We start from the raw sequence: 10,763 nt of genomic DNA, 5'->3' as shown, positions 1-10,763 counted from the left end.
TCGTATAGTTTTTTAACTGCCTCGGTGGTCTAATGGTACTAAATTCGACTACGGATCATGAGGTCCTGGAAGGTCCTCAGAGCAGCGTATTGTGTCACACATATGTGGTGGCGGCCATTTCCGATTGATTTTTATAAAACATATCTAGGAACACTCCCGGCTAATTCAACTTTCAAACAAAAAAAAACACAAAATCAATATCTCCTCATTCTTTTAGCTGCTACGATGCCACAGAAAAACACACCCACAAAACAAACTTATAACACCCAATTTTCCGTCGGTGATTAAAAATAAAGATTTAATTGCCATTTTTATTTCGCAAAATAAAGTTAGATCTGGATCAATAATAAATAGCTTTCAAGTAACGGGTGAAGGCATCGCCAAAAAATCATAATTTCACGAAGTCGCTTGTTAGGAGAAAAACACTATAGTTGAGCTATTTACACATACGTACTCGTATATTAGTGTTTTATTATATTGGTACAGAATAATAATGATTGTGTAAATCCTGGAGCTCTAATAAAAAACTACTTTTCTCGCGAGGGACAAATTGCCTCCACTCTTATTTAAACAGTGCACACTTATACAACTGAAGCCACCATTACTCTAATGTAAATAAAAGAATATCTATAAGTCCACATACTTTTCAAACAAAGAAGGTCGTTTGTTTAATTGTAAGCATACCGCACTTTTACAATCTTTGTTATTCGTATTTTATTTAGAACTTTCAGAAACTGTTTTGCTATCCACATAAAAAAAAGTTACCGATCACCAATAAAAGGCCACCGTCTTTGAACGAATGAATGAATGAATATAATTTTATTGCACACCACAAAAGTAAATTAAAAAAGAAAAGTATAACACAAAACAACATATACAATTTGGAGGCCTTATCGCTTCATAGCGATTTCTTCCAGGCAACCAATGTCGAAGAAAACAAATGCAGAAAATAGTAATGTTGTAGTAGGCTTATACAATATACCCAAAAAAATATATTTCATTTTTTTAAATTAAGTAGTAATAATATATTTAAGTATTATATACAGTAGTTTTAGGGTCCTGTTGGTATGAAACCCTAAATAAGTCTTATTTTGATATGTTTACTGACATTTTTGATGTAATTTGACATAATAAACGACCAACTTCATAAATGATTACTCCAAAAAACTTACTTATTAACCCAAAGAAGAAGAAAAAGGATTACAATAATTACGCAATTTATTCAAAAAACTATATTTATCAAGTAAATAAATAATTCTTTTGTTAGGTACCACAACAAATGGCAAGCCCAATTTCGAAATGCAGTAATTTTTGAATTTTACTGTTAATATTTACAACAATGAAGCAATTTAATCCAGAAACTATTTAATCTAGTGACATATTAAATAAAGTTTTATGTAATTTTTGTTATAATATGACACAATAAATGACATGGTAAATCTATAGTATAATAATGCAGTGAGTAATTTACGAATTTTACTTTTAATAACAGCAACAACTGTGCAATGTATTAAAGAAAATTATTCATATCAAATAATATATAAAATAAAGGTTTATATACGAGTAAGTGAGTAATTTTTTAATTTTACTGTTAACAATTCTGACAGTTACGCAATATATTCAAGAAAACTATATACTTAATGTATCTATATAAGGGAGGAATTATATTTATCGTAACAAAATTACATGTAAATATTCAATTTCTTTATTAGGGTAGATGTTATAATAAAATGTAATATTATGATGTTGCTGCCCAATTATTCTTACATTTCTCAAAAGCTACAGTATACAAGTATCGTTGAGAATTGTTTGACGTTTCACTAAGAATTGTATATTTCCTTGGAGACTTGGTTCAAGAGAGGAAATTGTTATCGGGTAATATCGTCGTCAAATTTTACGGTAAATTCAGTATCAAGCACAAATTAATATTGATCTTCAAACTAAAACAAGACAGGGACTAAATAAAGAATGTAAAACATCTTTGTCGTAAGTGTCCAATTTATTTGGTCTTTAAAATATATAGTTTTATTAATTATGACTCATTATGCTAATCTGTCAATTCGTAGTAAATTCTGTGCACAAATCTCGTCTTAAATGGCTCATTACAACGACATTTATAACAATTATATTTATAATAGAAACGTGATTTATAACATTTCCTGTATAATTTATTTGTACAGAAAGTTGGTGTTCCTTTAATAAATAAAAAACGTGTGTGTACTTATGTACACGCGTTAAAAGTTATACTTCTTTGGCGTAACAAGATAAAAATATTTTCAAAAATTTTATCTTACGCCTTATTCTACGTATGTAGAGAAAACGACACTAACAATAGAAAAAGGTATTAAATACATAAATAAATAATAAATAAATATAAAACGACAATACACACATCGCCATCTAGTCGCATCGCTAATTAAGTAGTACTTCTAAAATAGATGACAGAATAGGACAGAGTTGCCAACTGACTTGTTCTCACGCACACAATTTACTCCTTGATTATGTTTGAATCTCGTCGTAATTGCTACATGCGGACAATAATGATAATTAAAAATATATCTGTGTACAAAAGCACCTGTGTCTGCGATATTATAAAATAACAAATATTGGTATATAACCAAATACTACTGGGCACGGGGCTCCTCTTTCGAAATAAAGTGACGACTTCCGTTGCGCAACGGTGACCGCTGTGAACTTAAGTACGACGTCCCAGGTTTGATGCCCGGCAAGGGCAATTTAGGAATTTATAGTTCCTGATTTTTCTCTGTTCTGGTCTAGTAGTAGACTTTGGCTGTATCTTGTTACCACCCTACCGACGAAGACGTGCCGTTAAGCGATTTAGTGTTCCGGTGCGATGTCGCGTAAAAACCGATTAGGGGTATGGTAACCATACTCTCTAAAGGGATAGCCCGCTACCATCTTAGACCGCATCGTTTACCTCTCGATAAGATTGCAGTCAAGGGCTAACATATAGAGGAAAAAAAAAGTATGTGCACCTGCATTTGTCGATTGGCGGTCATTATATATATATTATTGCAATTTCTCATTGCCTTATTCCAATAGTTAAGGTAGCCTGGAAGACATCACTGTTAGTGATAAGGCCGCCTTTTGCATATAATTTATGTTACTGTAAGTGTTCCTGTGTGTGTTTCCTTTATATGCAATAAAGTTGTTTAAATAAAAAATAAAATATTATCATGTTAAACTTAGTCGGGCTGTTTTTAAACATGATACCGAAGTAAATATTAGATTAACCCTTACATAAGTGTAACAATGTAACAAAATAATATAAATATAAATAATGATACTACGACAACACACACACCACCATCTAGCCCCAAAGTAAGCGTAGCTTGTGTTATGGGTGCTAAGATGATTGATGAATATAGGTATATTTTTTTTCTATGAATAATATAGATAAATACTTATAAAATACATATGAACACCCAGACACTGAAAAACATTCCTGTTCATCACACAAACATTTTTTCAGTTGTGGGAATCGAACCCACGGCCTTGGACTCAGAAAGCAGGGTCGCTGCCAACTGCGCCAATCGGCCGTCAAAATATAATATATCAAGGTTACTAGACTATTGCTGAATTACTTAATGACAAGGTTGCTTGGAAGCAAGCCGCTCATACAAGATAGAAAAATGATTGTAAATTTTAAAATGATGTTGAAAAGCGAAGTTTTGTAAAGTACAAACAAAATGCTTATATAAGGCCTTAAAATCTACGAATTGGGAAATTAAGTTGGAATCTAAATAATGTGCTCTTCTATTCTCTTGAACTTCTTGACAAAAAAGCTCAATGAGAATTAAACATAAAAGCACGAATAAACTATTGATGCCTATAACAAAACTATAGAGTTACGAGAGTTCTATAACTGGTTCAAAGTACCGGTTTAATTTAATATAATCTAGCCTTAAATAAGCGTAGCTTGTGTTATGGGTACTAAGATTAATACTTATAATATACAGATAAACACCCAGACACTGAAAAATATTCATGTTCATCACACACAGTGGCGTGCACAGGGTTTTTGACCAGGGTATGCAGAATGAAGGATGATGCCATAAAATGGAACAATCCTTCGCGTTTATGAGTTATACAAAAATTTTAGGGTATGCAGAGCTTTTGTGCATATATTAAGTGCACGCCACTGATCATACAGACATTTTCCAACTGTGGGAACTCACGGCATTGTACTAAGAAAGCTGGGTCGCTAAAATGACGATACATTTTATTTTTAACATAATTTTAATTCACGCAATTAAAACTCCGTCGGGTAGCAGTTTCATTACCTACCGTAGAGTTTCATTAAAACCGGATCGACTTTCATTTTATTCAGTCGGGCTCAAAATGGGTTCATAATTAAAACTTCATTGATAACTTTGTGATGAAGGAAAAGCGACACAACAGGCTTATTAAATTTCCTTTTAACTGTAAACTACGTGATACTGATGAAGTTATTAGCCGTGATCGACCCGAAACTAGGAAAAGATGACATTTTTTTATTTCATAAACTAACTCGTAGTGGAATACAAAAAATAGTAAGTGCTTCTGTTAGATGATCACGCAGTCGAAGTACCGTCTTACTTCAGGCTAACCTGTTAGGGGTAAGGAAATATATTAAAACCGCACCCAAATGGGTGTCTACGTGGCATCGAGCCGGAACGCAGAATCGCTTGGCGGCACGTCTTTGTCGGTAACTAGCCACGACTGACCCCTCCCACTAGATCAGACCAGAAAAATCTAAAATTATAAATTCCCGAATTGTTGAACCCGGGGTCCCACCTAGTAAAATACAGCGCTCGCCACTACGCCAGAGGTCACAACAAATAATGGTATGAATGTGGTATTTTATAAAACGACTGCTTCTTTTCGAAACACAAATTCCTATGGTGTTAACAAAAAAAAAACCTGGCTAAGTTTGTTGTGGGCTCTTCTTAGACCAGGTCGCGTTTGAAACCCTCCTAGCTTTAGTTTTGAGTAAACGAATGCAGTTATCAACATCCCTAAGATTAGTGTGTGAAATGTATGATAAATAATACATGAATAAAACAATTTGAATTTGTATTTATTCTGTGTTTCAACATCAATATCAACTACCCGTGCCCACCTTGTGCCGCCTTTGTTATCCTAAATTTTACTTGCTGGAAAATGTGAAAGTTTTTCAGTATCTGGGTGTTTATATGTATTATATAAGTATTTATGTATATTATTCATACAAATATTCATCAGCCATCTTAATAACCTTAACACAAGCTACGCTTACTTTGGGGCTAGGTGGCGATGTGCATTGTCGTAGTATATTTATTTATTTTATATATCTGCATACATCTGTGGTAAGTTTGTTTAAACACGGCTCGCAATTTCAATTTATAGCTAGTCAGGGCAAAATTGATTGCGAAGAGTTTATCTCTAAACAATTTCAGTAGTTAGGAAATTGGTGCTTTAGAGGAGCGTGTTTTTCTTATCTGGTCTCAATCAGTATATAAAAAAGCAGAAGTGGAATATATGATGAATTTTTATACTAGAAATTACAAACCACATCCATATTAATATTATAAAACTGAAATGTGGTCGTTTGTCCATCAATAACGCAGGAACAGAGCAACGGATTGATTCGAATTTTCCCATAGAGATGGTTTGTGGGCCGGACAGTGACTTAAGCTACTATTTATTCCAGAAAAATGCACAGTTCCTGTGGGAAGATATGCTTACGTTTACATTTTGTCAATCAATTACGTAGCAACAGAGCAACAGATTCACATGATCTTTGGCATAGGGGTAGTTTATGAGCCGTAGAGTAGCATGGGCTTTTATGCCGAAAAAAGCTAAGAGAAATTGATAGGATGGAGAGTAACTAGAGCTACTTTTTGTCCTGTAAAAACATCTAATTCCCATAAGGATGGTTTGTTTACAGGAACATTAAAAATACATGAAAAATCGTCCTTTATTCACTCACGCCCTAATAAGTAATCAAACGATTTTATTTTTGGCATAGAAATAGCTAAAATGACAAAGAATACTGGAGACACCTCGCGTCCTCAAATAGTGCAATGTTCTGTATTCATGATCCGTGTCCTATTCACGTGGCATTCATAAAATACCTCGCGAGCGAAACTGCGGGTTAAAGCTAGTATTTATATAATTGAAGAATAACAAAAATTAACCATTGAATTAAAATAGGTCGTGTGTCTGTGTACGATACGCGAAAGAATTGAAACTTTTGGCACTATCCCGTTCTCTTGCTGTAAGTCCTATCTACAAAGGTTGCCTGTAAGAGATTGCTTGCAGCAATAAGGCCGCCTTTGCATGTCTACATTGTGTACTGTATACTCCTTACTGTTTCTTTTCCTGTATGTTATACGTGCAATAAAGTGTTTCTTCTTCTTCTTCTTCTTCTTCTTCTTCTTATTTTCGATGCATGTTTTTTATAATTAGCTCTACACGGGACAGGTTAAGTGGACAGAGCGAACTTAGTGCCATCTTATTGCCGTACCAATTGACATGAGAACCTACGGCAGCTTATAAGCTGAAGGTTTCTAGTTTACGCTATAATTTAAACTTGTTGCCTTTTCTGTGCGTCATATTATCATTTGAATTTACTATGATACTATATAGAAAAACTACTGAAGTGATATTAGGTGGGTCACTTTTCTCGAAGAACCGATGGACGCTGGGATCCCAAGGTTTTGGTATGGCAACCCTTCATCGATAAACGCAGCGTTGGTCGACCCCAAACAGGTGGAGACAAGCGGCCCAGAATCGTGGAGTTTGGAACGCCCTAGAAAAGACCTTTGTCCAGCAGTGGACGTCAATCGGTTGAAGGATGATGACGTTGGTAATCCTACTGCGGCCAAATAACTGTCACTTTAAATATTCGCTTTTAAATTAATTTCGTACACAGAGAACTTGGTTTAAAAGCCACGGATATACTATAAACACGAGTCAAGCAAACTGTATTTCTAAAAATATTTAATGTTGCGACTACACTCACTGTGTCCAGTGAGTACATTTTAAATGTAAAATATTCTCGAAATGTAAAATTTATGCTATTTCAAGTATAGAATTTACGGTGCCGCGTTTCGTGCGTGGGGATTTTCTAAAACGCCGTATATCTTCGTTATTTATGTTTACAGCTTATACAAGCCGCAGCCGTTGGTGTAGACTCTGGATCCCGTTTATCGGATTTCGTACACGTTTCGATCGGAACCACAGAGATCTAGGTACCCGAATCATAGGGTAGAGCGGCTATTGGAATTTCTTTTATTCTTTTGTATCAATATTTTAATATCGCACTCTGCAAACCTCAGACCTTGAGCAGGCCGCTGAATCATTAAATATTGCCTTAGAAAATAACGTGCTATATCTACATACATCATATAATCACCATATCAATTTTTATAGATGAACTTAAAAAATCGAACAAGACTGCCTTCGACATAGACAAACGGTTGTTTTTTTTTAAATATATAACTAACACTTGATGGACCAATCAGATTATCTAACTTATTGTAAGTGGAAATCGCCTATAATCAAGCAACACTTCGCAGGGCATGCAAGAAACAAATCCTGCAAAGTGTTGCACTGTGTCCATCAACTTGAAGGGTAAAGTGTAAAGTATAAACCACGCCGTTTAGGCTGGCACAGCATTGTGACAATGCTCCTTAGTGGCAGAAATAAGCATTGTGGTAGTAATTCCTCGGACGAGCTCTGTCACAAAAAGCTCTACTACTACTACTATTCATACATAGGTACGCCTGTAAGGTATCCACCACTCGTTCGACGAGTAAGCCTATTAAATATACCATGTATCTTTTTGCAACATTTGCGTGTAATGCTTGCTTGAATAAACATTAAAATTATGAAGATTGTGTAATCTATGTTATTTATAACGACAAGGCTGCTTGGAAGCAGGCCACTCCGCTCTCATCTCTCACAAAACAGAAAAATTCTAAAGATTGTTAAAAAAGCTTAAAATAAAAAATTATGTTTGAAAAGAGCAATCTGCCGAGTTTCTTGCCGGCTCGTCTCAGTGGAATCTACCTTCCGAACCGGTGGTAGAGTCACTACAAACAGACTGACTAGACGTTTCAAAAGTGCTTATGAATTAGGCCTACTTTAAATAAATGAATTTTGAACTATGTTCTGCTATTTCTCCTTTATTCTATCATCATCACAGATCAACCCATTACTGGCCCACTAAAGAGCACGGGTTTCCTCCCACAATCACAAGAGGATAAGGCCGCAGTCCACCTCGCTAGCCCTAGCTGACCTGGTTGGTGCGGATTGGTTTACTACGGCCACTTATTAATGTGATCGTGGAAACTGCAAAGCTATCATTTATCTTAGATTTGTTGGTGTTTAGTAGCTTCTAGTCTTTTATACTTTTCTATGACATTTTTAAGTGCAAGCTAGGAAAAAGTTGTTAAATGGCCATTTTATTTATAACATTGCTATATTTCACTTGGAAATTTTAAAATATCTTTGGTCCGAATCCGTATCAGTAGATTTGATGTAAGCGGTCGACCTTCCTAAATTATAAGGAAAAATTTACCTTAAACGATCAGCTCATGATATTGGGAGTTTCGGAATGGAATAATTTCAATTGGGCTATTTTCTTCATCGCATAAGTATCATTGCTTACGTTGACATAAAAATTGGGGTACAAATAATGGCAATAGGATCCTAATTCAATTTCCAGTCATTATCAGCTAAATGATATTGATTTTCCCATGCTGTTTTAAAACTTTTTTTTTTATATTAATAGCGGGCAAACGAGCAAGTGGGTCACCTATTTTAAGGGATCACCGCCGCATAAACATCTGCAGCACCAGAGGAGCCACCGATGCGTTGCCGGCTTTCAAGGAATTTGTTTATCCGCCCCTTGAATAACCCTAGACTGTAAAAATACCTTAAGAGCGTGATATGACGGGATTTGATTTAAGATCGTTGCAAAGTAAAACGGGACCTAAAATGTTACTCGACCGCTCCGTGCACATTTCCGCTTTAACTATTTTTTGCTATATTCAGTTACCTAAGTAAAATAAAACATAAACAAAATAACATTTCTAGCCAAATTGTAATCACGTTGTACTTAAGAAACCTTATTGCCTGTTTAATTAATTAATAATTGTGTACATGCAGAGATTCATCATTCATATGTATATGTTATTATATGTATCTATTTATGTATTTTATTCAAAAATATTAATCATTCATCTTTGTAGCCATAACACCAAGCTACGCTTACTTTAGGGCAATTTGGCGATGTGCGTATTGTCTTAGTATATTTATTTATTTACTCAAAAATATGGTCAAGAATAACATATCCTTTTCTCGCTCTTTGAAGTACATAATAGAATAAATAATAGTGTATGTTGTTTGAACTTCATTTTTGAATGCTCGGCATCTTAACGATACAAAAATAAGAAACAGAAAACGTGTGCTCGTACTGTGTCGTTCTTAATTCTGGCCAAAAGAGTAATCGATTCGATTTTCTTTTTTTTATGTCATTAGCAGCCACGTGTCTGGGAATTGAAGCGCAAGCTAAGATATTGTCACTACTAAGTCCGTAATCGTAAAGCCCAACCACCACTCTGTAGCAGCATAGTCTTACCTCTACATTGTTTGAGTTCAGAGTCCTGTGACCAGGTACGAGGCACTTAGGAGCTTATAATGATAAATCCCACGTAAGAGTAGCATGGCGAGTCTATGCTCTGAAATCCTCTCCTACAAAAGAGGAGGCCCACGCCATGGAAGTGGATCTTTAACAGGCTGAAGATGTAGGTAATAGTTCTGAACAACAAATCAAATCCAAAAGCTTCAGATCAAGAAAATAAGATAGCACAACAAAAATCTGCCATTTTTAGATTTTAAATTTTATGGAATAATTATTCAGCCGTAAACCGGCAGCTATTATAAAGGTACCACCAACATGACATTGTATAAGTAAGCTTTGTAAAGCTAAATGTAATCGAACTATGCTAAGAATTCCCAGCTGCATGCCAATGCAGGATTTGACTTGTAGACTTGCAAATAACCAAGTTGCTAGAGTCGCTGAAATGCTTGCCGCATATTTACATTTACCGTCGAAAATAAAGAAGAACTTTATGTAGTTTGCATAGTAGGTATAGTTGTAAAATTCCTTCTCGAGGATACCACAAATAGTTAGCATATTAGTTCTAGTATACAATCCAAATATTTGCGAGTAAAAGAAGTTGCTTTATCGGTAACTACTACCTAACTAAATAACAATTCCAAAAGCATTTTAAAAATACATGACAGGTTATCCATAATCAAATATGTTGACAAGAAACAAAGTGTAGGTCAAATTTTGTAAAATAAGAAGTTGCTCTGATAAGAAGCCAAGTCTAAAATTACCGTTTGGCTTATTTGGCTCATTAACATATGTTATAGTCAACTGAAAAGCTTCTTACTGCTAATATATATGTATGTAGCTTAAGGTTTTTATAAATAAAAGTAGGTATGTGCAACGAATAGAAAATGGTTTGTAATCAAAAGTGTTTTTCTTTTTTATTTGAATGTGAAAACTTGCGATGACCGAGCAAAACATGAACAGAAATAATAAAGTTGAATAGGCATCAACAATACAGGCACCTAGTGTGGGTACCAACAGAAATCGTTTTTATGTTAAATTATCAATTGTTAATACAAGTTTTTTCATATTTTATTTAACATTTTGATTCATTCTCTAAAAATATTTATGGAATGTTAAAAGTTTAAACAAAATA

This window comes from Pararge aegeria, chromosome 5 (genome assembly GCF_905163445.1).
Source record: "Pararge aegeria chromosome 5, ilParAegt1.1, whole genome shotgun sequence".
NCBI lineage: Eukaryota > Metazoa > Arthropoda > Insecta > Lepidoptera > Nymphalidae > Pararge > Pararge aegeria.
Note: the sequence above shows the minus strand (reverse complement) of the source record.